The sequence below is a fragment of the Anthonomus grandis genome, chromosome 6, assembly GCF_022605725.1.
Source record: "Anthonomus grandis grandis chromosome 6, icAntGran1.3, whole genome shotgun sequence".
Classification (NCBI taxonomy): Eukaryota; Metazoa; Arthropoda; class Insecta; order Coleoptera; family Curculionidae; genus Anthonomus; species Anthonomus grandis.
In genome coordinates, this window is record NC_065551.1 from 1,137,282 (window position 1) to 1,153,184 (window position 15,903).

General features: G+C 33.0%; 1 long non-coding RNA gene across 1 annotated transcript; it reads right to left on the minus strand.

Annotated features, from left to right (window-relative positions):
* Nucleotides 1–3,115: 3,115 nt before the first annotated feature.
* Nucleotides 3,116–4,219, minus strand: LOC126737186 (uncharacterized). Its single transcript, XR_007660963.1, has 3 exons — nucleotides 3,899–4,219; nucleotides 3,558–3,734; nucleotides 3,116–3,390 (listed from the first exon to the last, which is right to left on the minus strand). It is a non-coding gene; the product is annotated as an uncharacterized LOC126737186 (long non-coding RNA).
* Nucleotides 4,220–15,903: the final 11,684 nt, after the last annotated feature.

A 15,903-nucleotide genomic window follows, 5' to 3' on the forward strand; every position in this document is an offset into this window, starting at 1 on the left:
GACAAGGACAAGAGACAAACGAACATATAATGCAGGATTGTACAGAAATAAACAGACATGAAACAAGACAACGATTAGTATTAAAATACGGGGATCTAGATTTAAAATTAAGGGGGGAAACAAGAAAAGTAAATAAAACACATATCGATAAACTAAACGAATGGGCAAATTACGTAGTCAATGACCCAGAAATTTGAGGTGCAGTAATACCATAAGTAAGATAAGATTCGAACAAGAAAATGTAGATAAGAAGATAAACAATGTAAAAACATATTAGATAAGATAAGATAAGATATAAAAATCACAAATCCACAAAAACAAAATTTACAACAATCAAAGCAAACAAATTATAATTAGAGCATAAGCAATTAAAAGTGTAAGATATGATGTTTGAAAAAATAAAGAAAAAATAGAAAAAGAAAAAGGGAGCTTTCCCCGCTGTTTTTAGGGGGGCCAGTATTCGCTGAGACCGCAGGCAGACTTGTACTGTCGGCGTGGTCGCGATGATGGCTCCAGGCGGAGGTTGGTGGGTTCCCTTGACGGTGGCTTCGATGGAATGGTGGGTGGCATTTTAGCCATAAACGGGACAATTTTCAGATTTATACCGGAAGGTGGGAAATTCAAATTGCATGAGATTGAGGCTAAATCGGTTACCGGCATCTTTATTGAGGCCATGTGTCGAGCCACCGGCCTGACAGTGGACCAGGTGCGTTACAGGAGGAAGAAGCCCGAGTACGGAAGGTTCCTCGAGATAGCCAAACGAAACCTGCTGAGGAGCCGTCAACCCAGGCTTCCACCCCCTGTCCGTCCTGAAGATCCCGCCCCCGGCCTCGTCCCGGATGTACCCAACGCTGTGGCCCCCACCGCGTGCCAACTGTTGGATACATAATCCAACAATTATTTGTTAATATCAAGTTTTATAAAAGGAGTAAGTCTGGCAACGCAGCCCTAATATGTCAAGTCTGTCAGTTGCGCCACTTGCTACCACTTACGCAGTGTCCTGTGGTGCAATTCTCATTGGTCGATACGTCACGTCTCGAATCGACATATCTCGTTCGAGACACAATTCGGTCCCGAGTAAAATGTGATTCTCATTTCATCTCGAGTCGTAGCCGTCGATTCGTAGCAACACATTATTGTCAATTATCACTGTCGGCTTTCAAATCATAATCCGTCGCTATTTCTTATGAGTTTTTTAAATTTTGCTTCATTTATTTGCTTTATTCTGTTTCAAATTATTATTAGAATGTTACCAATATTTCGTGATGTTGCTTATCAAGAAGAAATTAGAAGACTCAACCAGACCTTAAGGAGGAAAAGAAGACGAATAAGGATGGAATTGAACCTAGAGGAACTCTCAGAAACCAGATTTAAAGAGCTATTTCGTATAAATAAAGCTCTTTTCAGATTTTTATGTGAAGAGTTAACGCCATACTTAAGGCAACCAAAATACCTTAGTGGAGTTACAGTGCAACAAAAAGTCTTGGTTGCCCTAAGATTTTATGCTACTGGTTCTTATCAACGAAGTGTAGGAGGAGATTTTAATTTAGGAGTTAGTCAAACATCTGTCCATAGGTAATTTAATTTGCTATAAGTTTATATCAACATTAAATCACATAATTCTTATAGATACGTTCATGAGGTCACCAATGCCATTAATGACAACCTTACAGCTAGGACCATTAAATTTCCTACAACAAGAAGGGAGATGAACATTGTGAAAGAGAATTTTATGCAAAAATTCCAGTTTCCCGGTGTTGTAGGGGCAATTGATTGCACTCAAATTGCCATTCTAAAACCAAATAATGAGGAACACAATTATATCAATCGCAAAGGTTATCACTCCCTAAATGTGCAACTTATTTGTGATTCAGACTTAAAAATTTTGTCTATAAATGCCAATTACCCAGGATCAACTCATGACTCATTTATTTGGAGAAATTCTGAGGTAAAAAATTTCCTTTTGACACAATATCGTCAGGGTCTGAGAAGAACATGGCTGTTGGGTGACTCAGGCTACCCACTTGAACCAGTATTAATGACCCCATACCAAAACCCTTTAGAAGGCTCTTCAGAATCCCATTACAATCAAAACCATATAAGGGCGAGAAACTGTATTGAAAGAACAAATGGGGTTTTGAAAGCAAGATTCCGATGCTTGTTAAAAGAACGAGTAGCAAGATATGCTCCAGAATTTGTAGGAAAGTTAGTTAACACATGCTGTGTATTACACAACTTGTGTATTACTTTTGGTATTGAACATGAAGAAAATGATAATGAAGAGGAAAATGACATCTTACAAAATATAGGGAATCAAAATATAATGGGTAACTTAGGTGCTCGAGAGGGAGAGGCAATAAGAAGAAGTATTGTTAACACATATTTTAATATTTAATAAAATCCAAATTACTTTTCTATGCTTTAGATATAAAACTAATATTACAGTAATATTACTATTAAGTTTGTCTTTCTGAATAAAACTAGTGTCTATTTGGTCAAAATATAGTTTAATTGGTATATAACTTGATTATTGTTTAATGTTCAACATGTTGAAGTAACAATAAACTTTTTTATTTATAATACACAAAAAAATCACCAACACAAATAAAATTAAAAAAACCAACTGAAAATCTTACATTAAGAAAACAGGTAAACAAAAAATTAATATATATAATAAGGAACATCAAATATTCAAATACTTTTTGTAAGGATTACAAATCAAAAACTCATTCTAATTAAACAAAAAAACATAACTTAAAAATGTATACTAGTGAACATATCTGAACATATCCAGGGTTATAAATATAAACTTTTTTTCAAAAATATTTCCTAAGTATGTCTAGTATTAAATATCACAATTTCCTAGAGGAACAAACAAACCTATAATTTTATTCAAACAAAATTAAAGCTAGAAACGTAGATTCCTCAAAATTCAGTCTGAATGTAGTTTTACATTTTCTTAGGGTTCTTGTTTCTTAAAATTTCACAGAGTTCAGTTAATTTTGTATTTAAAGTGTTGTCAATGTTTTCTAACCTATTTTCTAACTTTTGCAAACGATTATCAATATTCTCTAGAATATTGATTGTATCTTGATAATAATTGATTGTATCATGTTTTTTCTTTTTATTTGGGTTTCTCTCTTGTAGCTTTATATGGGCAAAATAATCATGGTCATCATCTGGACCTTTTCTTTTCTCTTGTTGAAGACTTTCATTTCTTTGTGTTGAGGGTGAGGAAACTAATAAATTTGAATCTGGCATATTTTCTAAATCAATTTGGGACACTATTTGCTGTACAGGGCTAACTGATAATGTTCCAGAAGTAATTGTAGATGTAGCAGAACATGTTTTCTTCTTTGGAATAACCAATTTTTCGTGATATGATTCAAACTAAAATGAACGGGAGGTATTTATGACATTTTTTCAATCTTAATGTTTTTTTTATTGTTTAGGGATAATATAAGAGGAAGTATAAATATTTGTTTAAAACTTCTATTTATATTTGTTTAAGGCTTTGCTATTAGTAACTTATTGCTACAAGGCAATATTATACTTACACCTTTTTCCTGTGTTCCACAGCCTTCAAAAAATGTCTTTCCAAGAATATTTAATAATCGGTTATCAGTGTCAGATATACCTTTATTTGTTAAAAGAGGCCCTCCTCCTGTTTGAGTCTGCTGTTTCTTTAATTCTGAAGCCCTCTTTTTTAAGTTGAGTTTATAATCTGACCATGTCTAAAAAATAGGAGATAAAACTTCCTAAGAGACACATTTAAATTAACTAAATAATGCTGAATAGTTTTTCAAAATTCCAGACATCTATGCTCCATAATATATTTTAATTTAACTTTATTCTTATGTTGTTATAAATAATTCTAAAAAAAAATAACTTTTGCTACCCTTTGCCACTTTTCAGTTGTCCTTGTTCCATACCCTAATGAATTTAAGATATTTGCCAGTTCTTGCCATAGTTTTTTAAATTCCTGGCGGGCATTGGAGCAAGACAATCGCCCTCTGGCAAAATCCGGATATTCTTCGAAAAAATTTGCAAACGCAATCAAATGGTCCTCTCTAATTTTAAAGGACATTTTAATAGTTTTATTAAAACTATCCTTAATCGCCAGACCGATCAAGAAAACAATAAATATGTGAGGTTAAGATACCATTTCGGCATCTACATCGATCACGACTGAAATGACAGTTCGAATCGTTACGTGTTGTCTCGGTTTTCCTAATAAGAATCGCGAAATCGTAGTAATCGAGACGAGACGTCTCGAAATAGTAAATAAGAATCGCACTGCTGATGCTGAGCGAAGCGATGCGATGCGTCAAAATCAAACGACTGTCGATCATATGGCATGGCCTACGTGAGCGATTGCACGCGAGGAGCGGCGTACATACGATACAAAGCGATGTGACATAATCAGTTGGGTTGATAATTTCGCGCGATTCGCACGTGATTGTCGGAACTAAATCAAAGCATGGATCTAGAAATTTTAATCAATTTAATACAGGAACGTTCTGTTTTGTGGGACAAGAGAAATAAGAGTTACCACGACAGAGGTAACTCTCTCAAAAGGTCGGTGAAGTCATGGGAACGACATGTAAGTACAAAAATATAAACAATAAGATCAAATTTATTCATTCCTATTTATAGGGTGTTGTTCAAAAAATTGTTTGAATGTCTCTCTTATTGTAATAGCTGCCCGGGATGAACCATTAAACTTTTTTCCTAAATTGTGGTGCGGTGTTTTTGGCAAATACCGGTAGGTCTCACGAAAAGATGTGGTTTCGGCTTCGGTGATGGATTCCAAATCGCGAATTATATTGTGAAGCAAAGTGATTGTTTTCACTATATGCTCAGCATTTTCTATATTGGTTTTGATAGCTCTCTGTAAAATTCTAAATTTGGATACTATTGAGCCGAAAGAGCATTCCACCACCATTCTTGCCCGAGATAGGCGATAGTTATAGTTGTCTTTAGGGTCACCTTTAATTGTCGTCTTTTCTGGAAAAGGTCTCATTAGATATTGTTTCAGAGGGAATGCAGCATCTCCCACTAAATCGTATGGTGCTTCTATATTAGACCCTGGCAAATTTTCTTCTTTGGGTAGTTGCAGTCTTCCCAGTTCAAGAGCCTGTTTAAGGGGACAATTGTCAAACACTCCTGCGTCGTTATCTTTACCATAGGAGCCTACATCAACCATTACAAACTTATAATTTGCATCAGTTACAGCCAGTAATCCGATTGAAAAGTAACCCTTGTAGTTATAATACATAGAACCAGAGTTTCTCGGTTTTTTTATGCGGATGTGTTTCCCGTCGATGCTTCCAATGCAGTGAGGATATTGCCATCTTTCCCAAAAGCTTTGCGCTATTAGTTTGAAGTCTTTTACAGTGGGTTTAGCAATGTGAACTGGTAATAATGTTTTCCATATGGCTATACAAACTTCTATGACAATCTTGGAAACAGATGATTTCGAAATTCTGAATGAGAAAGCGATTTGGCGAAATGTTACCCCAGTAGCCAAGTATCTGAAATCAAAATGTCATTCATTTATACAAGCTCTAAAAATTATTTGATGTAACAGAGTAAAACATTCAGAACAACCCGAGGAACAGCCCTTGAAAAAAAAAATATTTTCATTACAGTACAACTGGAGTATGGAATAAAAGCAGATTTAATTCACAATTTTTTTGTTTCAGATGATACCGTCAAGAAAAAATGGAAACATCTGCGAGATACTTATTGTAGGGAATTAAAAAACATTCCAAAACCCCGTTCAGGAACTGATGCTGATAGCGAACCAAAATATAAAGGCACATGGCCTTATTTTGAATGGATGTCATTTTTAAGAATAATAATAAAGCCTCGAAAAACTACTGGTAACATCGGACAATCAGAAAATTTACAAGAATTCTCTAACGAAGAAAGCAATAGTACAATTCTATCGGAATCGGCAACTATGGATGACGAATCACAAAACACAGGTGAACATAATATAATTGTTGAAGAAATTAGTGAGCTTGAGTCGTGGATGTCTATGGCAGAGGACAGCAGTTCTACAGCAGAAACAGCATGTACGGAAAGCAATGATCACATCACTCTGCAACCAAGGACTACGATTTCCACATCTGGGCTAGACACACAAGACTGCATCATTCTCCAACAGATGCCTACAAAGCGCGCAGCTCCAGTAACACAAAATCGCTCTTGTAAGAAAAAAAAAGTTGGCGAAGAATTTCATGAGGCTTTCCTTGAAATTGAAAGAGAGAAAATAAACTGTTTGCGTAAGGAACAAATCAACGAGGACGATGTTGACATATGCTGGTTCAAGTCTTTATTACCGTTTATGAAACAACTCCCAGCATTAAATAACCTGCAGTTTAGGACACATATGCAACAAATATTAATAAAAGAACTGGAAAAAAATGATTCAGCTTTGCCCTCCTCTAAGGTTACTCCTACAAACATGTTAGAGTAGATCATAAGTAATAACCACTGTATTGAGATATTAACTATATTATTTAGAATTTCATTAGATTTTTTTGTGAACTTTTTTTTTACATATGTCATATGTTAAGATACAGCAGAAATCTACAATAAGTTTTTGCTATGCTTACGCCATCTTTTTGTGAGGGGTAGTTGCAATTTGCAATTAAAAAATCATAGTTTTATAGAAAACACTACATATTTATTATAAAAAAATTGAAAATATATAATATCAGTCATGTCATTATTGCAGACAAAATAAACAAAAATATAAAAAAAACAAAAACAAAAATATTTTTTAAAGAAGGAAATAAATAATCATTCTCAGATTGGTATAACAACAAAAATTATCTACTTAACACATTAAACTAACTAAACTAATATAATAGTATTAATAATAAAGTAGTCTAATAAAACTAAAAAAACAAAACAGGTTAAATAAATATATCTGGTAAACCTACATCACAATACTCAGGAATCATATCACATGGTTGATAGGTCTCATTTGTTTTTATATTTTCTATAACAGAATTTGGTAATTCATAACTATCACAGCACTTTTCTACACTTTTAAGGCCATACGTCCTATGATATACATCCTATATATATCAAAGAAACTAAAGTATCAAAATTTAGCCGATTTCTGATTTTATTTTTAATAATGTTAAGTTGGCCGAACAACCTTTCAACTTCAGCATTGGAGTGTGGTAATACCAAAAGTTCTAAAGCAAATGAGGCTAAACTTTGCAATGGATTTTCATCATTTGCATCTTTAAAATCGGCAACTTCATACCAAAAATTCTTTGTATTTTTTGTTTCATTCCATTTTAGTAAGTGGATTTTTCTCCACTCAGCTTCAATAACATCAATTTCCATTTCAGTTTTTGAAAAATATTGTAATAATGGCACTATGGACTTCTTATTGTGGCAAAGTGCATTTGAAACACTTAAGTTTGATATTTTGTTTAAAATATCAAAGTTATTTGGGAGTCTCTGTCTAATTTCTTTTATTAAACTAATAATAAAGTTTAGCGACCTTTGCCTTAAAACTTTTTCTTCTTCTTGTACAATAGCCTTTTTTTCCTTAAGCATTGTCAGAGTATTTTCAAAATTATATCCTAAATAACAGTTTGGGTCTACATAGTCTTCAATTTTTTCTTTAAAAATATCTATTTTTATATGGGGCAATTTAATTTTTGAGATAAGGGTGTCCAACAAATTTCTCAATTCATCTAAAAGTTTAGTCGGGTTAGCATTATTGGATTCAAACAATTTATTTACTTTCTGAACCTCCACCAAAATATTTTTTAGTAATGCCATAAAAGCATAATTTTTGTCATCATTATATATAGCAAAAAGTGTCTCTGCTGTATAACACCTTTCCTTATTCCTTACCATGCCAAAAAAATGTCTTTAATTCCAGCCACTGGTCTAGGATTCTAGACACTGATGACTCTATGGACAGCCATCGAGTCTGACATGATTGTACAATTTTTCTTGGATCATGGTCATCATTTATAGTTTTGTATAATAATTTATATTCATCTTGCCTTATTGATGATCTAGCAAACCAATCATAAATTTCCCTAATTAAAAACTCAATATTTCTTGGTAGGTGTTCAGTTGCTGCTGCACTAACGGCTAGCTGTAACGAGTGGCATACACACCTAAAAAATCAAATAAAATGCAAATTAGTATTAAATAATACGTTACGTTTAAATAATATACATGTGTCGAAGACTCCTTAAGGTACATCACAATAATAATATATTAACCTGATTAAAACTAAGTTTGGAACATTTTCTTTTAACTTTTTATAGACACCATTGTTTATGCCCACCATAACAGCTGCATTATCTGTGCCTATACCTTTTAACTTTTGTAATTTGAGCTTGTGTTTAGCTAACATTTCCTTGACCGCTGTAACAATACCTTCAGCATCCACTTTTCTAAGTTCAGGCATTTCGAGAAATGTTTTTTTTTTACTCTTTTACCAATTTTATTTTTACTCTTGCTGTAATATATTATGATAATGCCCAAATATGTTTTAATACTTATGTCTGTTGACTCATCAACAGAAGGCTATATGGTGATTCCCCAATATCATTTCTTAGATAATTTATGAAATGAGGGGCCTGGACATTTTTTATAACATTTGTACATTTGGTTTCATGCATACTGAGTGTATCAGCAGCCGAGTGTCCTTTAAATGAATTTTTACATACGTTGGTAAGATGATCACATGCATTTATTGATGTGTGATTGGCAACATATAATGCTAGTCTTGCTTCAGCCCTTTTTTGGTCATATAGTTCAGAGTCCTTTTTAAATGGAATTTTTTGTTGTGATTTGCCGAAAACTATTTTGACATTCATTTTATGTTTTTTCGAAATGCTGTGGGCCTTAAGATCAGCATACCTATTTTGCAGTCTGTTACCACATGCCTTACATTTCGCAATCCGCCCTTCTGTTGAGTCCACTACACTTAACCATTAAAACAGGGGTCTTTCATCCAGGAATCTCGAAATTTTTGCTTGTAGGTTTTGGACATATTTAACTAAAAAATATAGTTATAATTTTTGATTTCTATTTAAAAAAACAACTTTTATTACCTCTGATTATAACAAATAAACAAATTGTATTATTACTAATTAGTTGTACTAATATTAGTAAGCAATAATCATACATAGATTAAAGAGAGGTATGATAATCATAACATAAACATAAATATAGTATAACACGCGTTGACGTTGACATTAGTAATGTATCTAGGCTGCGTTCATCAGAACAAAGCGATGCAGAAGCGCTCGAAGCGCAGAAGCTTCCTTGAAGTTCAGCAGAAAAAATTGCATCGCTTTAGTAAGCGCTTTATTCTGATGAACGCGACCGTATTGGCGCTTTCTCAAGTGACGAGCGGGTTGCCTAAAATGATGTTGCCAACTGATGCGCTTTACTAAAAAATTTGAAAATAACAAAAGTACCATCATTTTGCAAAATATCATATTTTCACTAAAAATTCCGCTAAAAAATTTCATTTCCACTAAAATTTAAACTTACATTCATTCTATTTTTACAGAGCCATGGCAGGATATGGGCAATGAAAGCCAATCGAGAGGACCTATCGGAAAAACTTTCGGACTTATATAAAAGCTATCGGTTATGCGAAAATCATTTTGAAGAAAATATGTTTACAAGTCACCTTCATACTCGATTGATAGCTACTGCAACGCCAACTCTATTTCCGTCTATTGAAGGCAGTTCTAAAACTGCAGTACATGATCATTCCTATAGTACACTCCCCTTACTTTCTGCAAAAATACGAATTCTTGATGATAGAATAATAGTTCCAGCTATTGCAGAAGATAAGGGGTCATTAATTGTTGTCCAGCTGTTGCAAGAACTGACTCAGGTATTTACACTATTATTTTATAATATAGGTTTAATATACAGGGGTGCAGTGGCATGTCGTGAGGTTTGTGTTTGGAGGGGCGCCCTAGAAGTAAAACAGCAAATAGAAAAATAGGTAAAATTCCGCCGCAGGTGGCACGCCCAAAACGCCCAAACGTATATTTTTAACCAAAAAAAAATTATTTATTGCTTATTTTTTATTCTAAAGTTTTGTTTTATTATAAAATTATTAAATTTAAAACGAAATGAACGAATTTTTTTTGTTTCGATATTTATTTTTGGTGAAGTGGTACCTACTATACCTGAATAGACGGCACTAGTAGGTACCATAAAGAAATTATGTAAAAATTGGCTTTTTAAGATATTTTGCGAATGAAATTTCAAATTTGGGTAAAACAAAAAAAATAGTGAACAGTTAAAAAAGGGGGTATGCACTCTTTTCCCCTCATCTCTTTTTTCTTGCAACGCCTATGCATATGAAATCTATTTTTTAGGATAAACTCATCAATTATCTAATTTTTCTGTCTCTTAAAAAATTGATTCAATTCATATTTTTGCTGCATTTAATTTATGGGAACAAAATAAAGGGTATATTACTAACTGCCTTTCTCCATAATTCTCCACCCCAGAGATAAAAACGACTTATGTTTACATTATTCAAGTTTCATATTATAATGGTATTCATCATCACCAATCGATAAAGAAACCTCTTTGTTGGGCTTTAAAAACTAATTTTTTGATATTATATTATAATTTCACAAAAATATGATAGGGTGTTTTTAATTTAATACTACAAACTGTTTGTTTTAAGTTGAACAATAATAATTGGTTTTTGTTTACTTGTTAAACTTTCTCTTCACTTTTTAATAAATAAATATGATATAAAACGGTATCATTTTGTTACTTCTCCTGGTGCATGTAAAAAAATCATTTAATTATTTCCAAATTTAAGTATAATGTATTTTTTCAGCTAATCAAACAATTACAGTTGACACCGAGTTCGAAGCCCATGTTTCAATTGGTAGCAATCTTCCAAATGTTATTAGTCCTCCTTTGATGTCTCCAACATCTACCCAAACATCGATCAGTTTGAGTTCAGATACTCCGAGGAAGGTAAAATATAGGCATACTATTAGGTCATTAACGGCAGAAAACAAATATTTGCGACAAAGGGTTCAGGGACTTGAAAATCAATTGGAAAATAACTTAGATAATATATCTCTGAACCAATATATGTCTCTGACATTTAAATTTTGCAAGTTGGAAGACACTGCTAAGTGTATTAATGTGCAAGTAGCACAAGGGAATAAGAAAGCAAAGGGTAGACGTTATAGTAAAGATTTTAAACTTGAATGCTTGCCTATATATTTTTCTGGGCTCCGAGTTTACAAAAAATATTTAAAGAAGAAATATTGTCTTCCCTCACCAAACACATTGCTACAGGAAATGAAAGCAGTTAAAATAGAACCAGGATTAGATAACCCTCAATTTTATAAATTATTGAAAGCAAAGATTGACAGTTTTCAAAAACAAAAGAAATATTGCATATTATGTTTCGGCGAAATGTCCATTAAAGCTAATTTATTTTATGAACGCAATCAAGACTATATAATTGGGTTAGCCATAGGTGACAAAGGGGAAAAGATTTTTAAACCTACCTTGACTGCCTGCGTTCTCATGTGAATCCAGCGGAATTATTAAAGATCATTTTAACTGATGCTTTCCAAAAATTGGAAACTTTGGGCTAACGGTTTGTGCAGTTACTTCCGATATGGGATCCAATAACATTAAACTTTCAAATATTTTAAACGTCTCTCCAGAATATACTGGATTTTATTTAAACAATCAGTACATCTTTTATATTTTTGATGTTCCACATATTATCAAAGCGATTAGAAACATGCTAATGAAATACAACTTTTATTTCGATGGTAAAGAAATTTCGTGGCAATATAATAAAAGACTTTTATGAAATTGATAAAACATTTCCTGTGAAAGCAGCATTCAAATTAACAGATTCCCACATATATCCATCTAATTTTCAAAAGATGAAAGTCAAATTAGCCACCCAAGTATTTAGCTATTCAGTTCATGTGCGTTTGAGTTTTTACATAAGATTTGGATACCTTCCTGCAAAAGCTACTGAAACCGCGCAATTTGTAAACACAATGGATCGTCTTTTCGATATTTTAAATTCATCCCAAACTTTTGCGTCGAAAAAATATAATGCTGCATTTAAAGGAACAGCCGTTCAATTGGAGTTCTTACGGGAATGTTTGTCTTTGATCGAAAAACTTGAGGTTCGAGACAGAAATAATATTAACATCGCGAATAAAATTAGGTTCATTAAATGTATTAAAATTTCCATAAATTGCGTCATAAATTTATATAATTTTCTTCGTGACACTGCTGGATTCGAACATTTAGGTACTTACCAAAAGATTAAACCAAGATTGTCTTGAAAATCATTTTGGTAAAATAAGAAGTGAAAACGGAAATTGCATCAACCCGACCGCCATACAGTTTCAGAGGACTTTTAAGAAATTGCAGTGCGTTAACCTGCTTAATTCAGGTGCAGAAAATTGTGAGGCAGATGCTGATCAAACGCTTTAAGGCTTCCTGACTTAAAAGACGATTTTGTACCTGAGGATGAGGAGGTTGAAAAGGGAAATAATTCAAACATTGTAATAAATAGCATGGTTTACTCAAAAGATGAGCTATTGCAAAAGAATTTTATTATGTACGTATGCGGATACCTTATAAAACAAACTTTGCGGATTCACTCTTGTGATACTTGCATTTTATACAGTAAAGAACACACTGAATTGGATGACTCTTCATTTTATTGTTTTTTAAAAGCATAAGCAAATGCCAACAAAGATACATTTGGAAATCTGAAAATGCCAAATGATAAATTTGTCGAGCTAATTTGAAGAATTGAAATGATATTTCAAGAGAATTTTGGAAAATTAGCTACAACAAAAAATATTTGTAGTACACTTTTAATTTTAAGCGATATGTTACTTTTTTCCCATCCTTGTAAATATTTCCCAAAAGAATTTGTACTAAGATTGTATTTAAGAGTAAGAATTTATTACACATTAAAAACAATAAATAGCAATTAAAAAAAAATAAACAAAAATAAGCTAATAATATGGAGAAACCTTTAAAATACATACAATAAAATGGAAAAACCCACTACCATATCAGTGTAAATAGCGATTAGATTTAGGTAGTAAAATTTTTATTTATGAGCAAAACCCACTTTTATATTATTGTAAATATTAAATAAATAGTGATTAGATTTAAATTTTAAATATTTCTATATTAGTTAAGCTTATTGTTTTCTTATAAAAGATAGAGATCTGTAAAGATCTTTAGGCATGATTTAAAATAGGCAATAAAATGTATTAAAACTCTAAACTACGTAATTTTATTATGTACCAAACCTTTCCATTCACACTTTTTTTTATTAAATTCATTTGCGATATTGATTTAATCGAACATCGATATTACTGTTCTATTATTATGATCATTAATCATTCGGAAATAAAAGCAATCAAATATCTCGTTTATCTAGGTAAAACATTTATTTCCTACCTATTGGATAGCTAATTTCATTATAATATCTGTATTAGATAGTCTAGTATTAAAATAAAGCTCAAAAATTACCTACTACGGTACTGTCGGGCCTAAACGAAACATTTTGCTCAATAATAAAAAACCTTTTAATCAGGCCCTGACTCTTACCCCAAGCGAGAGAAAGACAATACCACAGATGTAAATAGCTCCGCTCCGTGATTAGAAACATCCGCTCCGTGCGGAGCTATTACATCTGTGGTGGGTGACAATACCATTCCATCTCGCTTGCTTGCCGACCGCCAGATCAGAGACCGCTCAAAGTTGTGGACATTGTGGAGCTGTTCCGTAGTTAAGCTGTGACACAGGTGTCACCGATGACCGAAGTCAGCTGTTTACTGTTTGTTTTCTTTTTTTCTGTGATGGTGAATTTTAAGTAGGGTACAGACCAAGCTCGCGAACATTTTCCGAACTTGGTATATACGCGTGTCCGCGAACAGCTCTAGAGCAGCTCGGCAGTTCGTTCAGAGTTGCGAGTCGAGTCGGTACTTCAAAGGGTTTGTTTGCGAACAGGTGGCGAGCTCAGTATGTGTATGGACGTTTACTGTTCGTCATTTAAGTATATTATTTAGTTTTAAAGAAGTACGCTCCGTTTTTATACATCAGTTTCATATCATAATATTATAGTAGTTTTTTAAATAAAAATGGACTGGTCAGAGGATGAAATTGTGTGGTTGATAGAAGAATATCGCCGGCATGAGAATTTGTGGAATCCCAGGCACAAAGACTATAAAAAAAGAATAAGAAAAAAGACGCATACGAAGACATTTTACAAACATACGCAGGCGTAATTTTGTCAAAATCAAAAGATGAAGTAGAAAGGAAAATTAGTGTTATTTTAGCAAAATACCGAAGAGCTCGTGGTGTGTGTTTGGATACAAACATATGGTTTTTTTGAGTGACAGATACAGTAGTGGCAGAAAGTAGAGCAACTTTTAAAAAAATAAAATTTCTTGACAACTAACAAAGGAATAACAATGATATTTATCCACAATACTTTTGGTCAAGTAGGTAGTCTTAAATCAGATAAGAATTGACCTTCTAAATATTTCTGTTTATTTTTAAACTGATAAGAATTTGTGTACCTGGCAAAAAGTAGAGCGACATTTTTCTTATAACTTACAAATCGAATAATATTAGTTTAATTCCAGCTGTTTACCGGTTGCATTAAAAGCAAAGTTAGTTTACAATGCCTAGAGGACGGCCTTTATCCGTTGATTTAAAACACGAATTATAGACTGTCACAAAAATGGTGAAAAACGAATCAATATTGCAAGAAGGTTTAGTTTGAATAAATCTGTAGTATCGCGAAGAATTTCACGTTATGTGAAGCATGGACATGTTTTACCTAGAAAAAAAACAGGAAGACCAAGAAAAACCAATAAATATCAAGATAAACAAATTTTGAAAATATCTCAGAGTGATCCATTTTTGGGTTCAAGTAAAATCAAGCAGCGTTTATCAGAAGAATTAGGCGTTCAGGTATCAATAAGAATATCAAGGACAATAAGAAGTAGATTATGCGAGGCCAAATTATTTGCAAGACGTCCAGCAAAAAAGCCCTTATTATCTGCAAAAAACAGACGATCCCGTCTTCTTTTTGCTCGATCTCATTTGCACTGGACAATTAATGACTGGAAAAAGATAATATTCAGCGACGAATCAAAGTTTAATTTGTTTCAAAGTGATGGAATAGCATATGTTCGACGTCCTGCAAACCAAAGGTTAAATCCCAGATACACTTGTCCAACAATAAAAAATGGTGGTGGATCAGTTATGGTGTGGGGCTGCTTTTCCGGTTTCGGAATGGGGCCACTTCATAAAATTGATGGGATAATGGTTAGATTTATGTACAAAGATATTCTGGAAAATGAAATGGTTCCATATGCAGACGAGAAAATGCCCCTTAGGCACATTTTTCAGCTGGACAATGATCCAAAGCATTCTTCTAAATATGTAAAGGCTTGGTTTAGACAGCAGTATATTCAAGTAATGGACTGGCCAAGTCAATCACCAGATTTAAACCCCATCGAGAACCTATTGGAAATTTTGGACAGGAAAATAAAGGGGAAAACTTACAAAAATAAGGACGAATTGTTCAATGCATTACACGAAGCTTCGATTAATATGGACCCAGTAATAATTTCTAGGTTACTGCAATCTATGCGCCACCGTTGTGAGGAAGTTATCAAAAATGATGTATATTTTACAAAATACTAAAATTGTAATTGTATTTCAGTTTTTACTAAAAGAAAAACATCAATTCCTAAAAAGTTGCTCTACTTTTTTCCGCCCCAGAATTAATTTTTGTACATAAAAAATATAAACAAAGAATATTAAGTTAAGTTGTTGATAGATTTATAA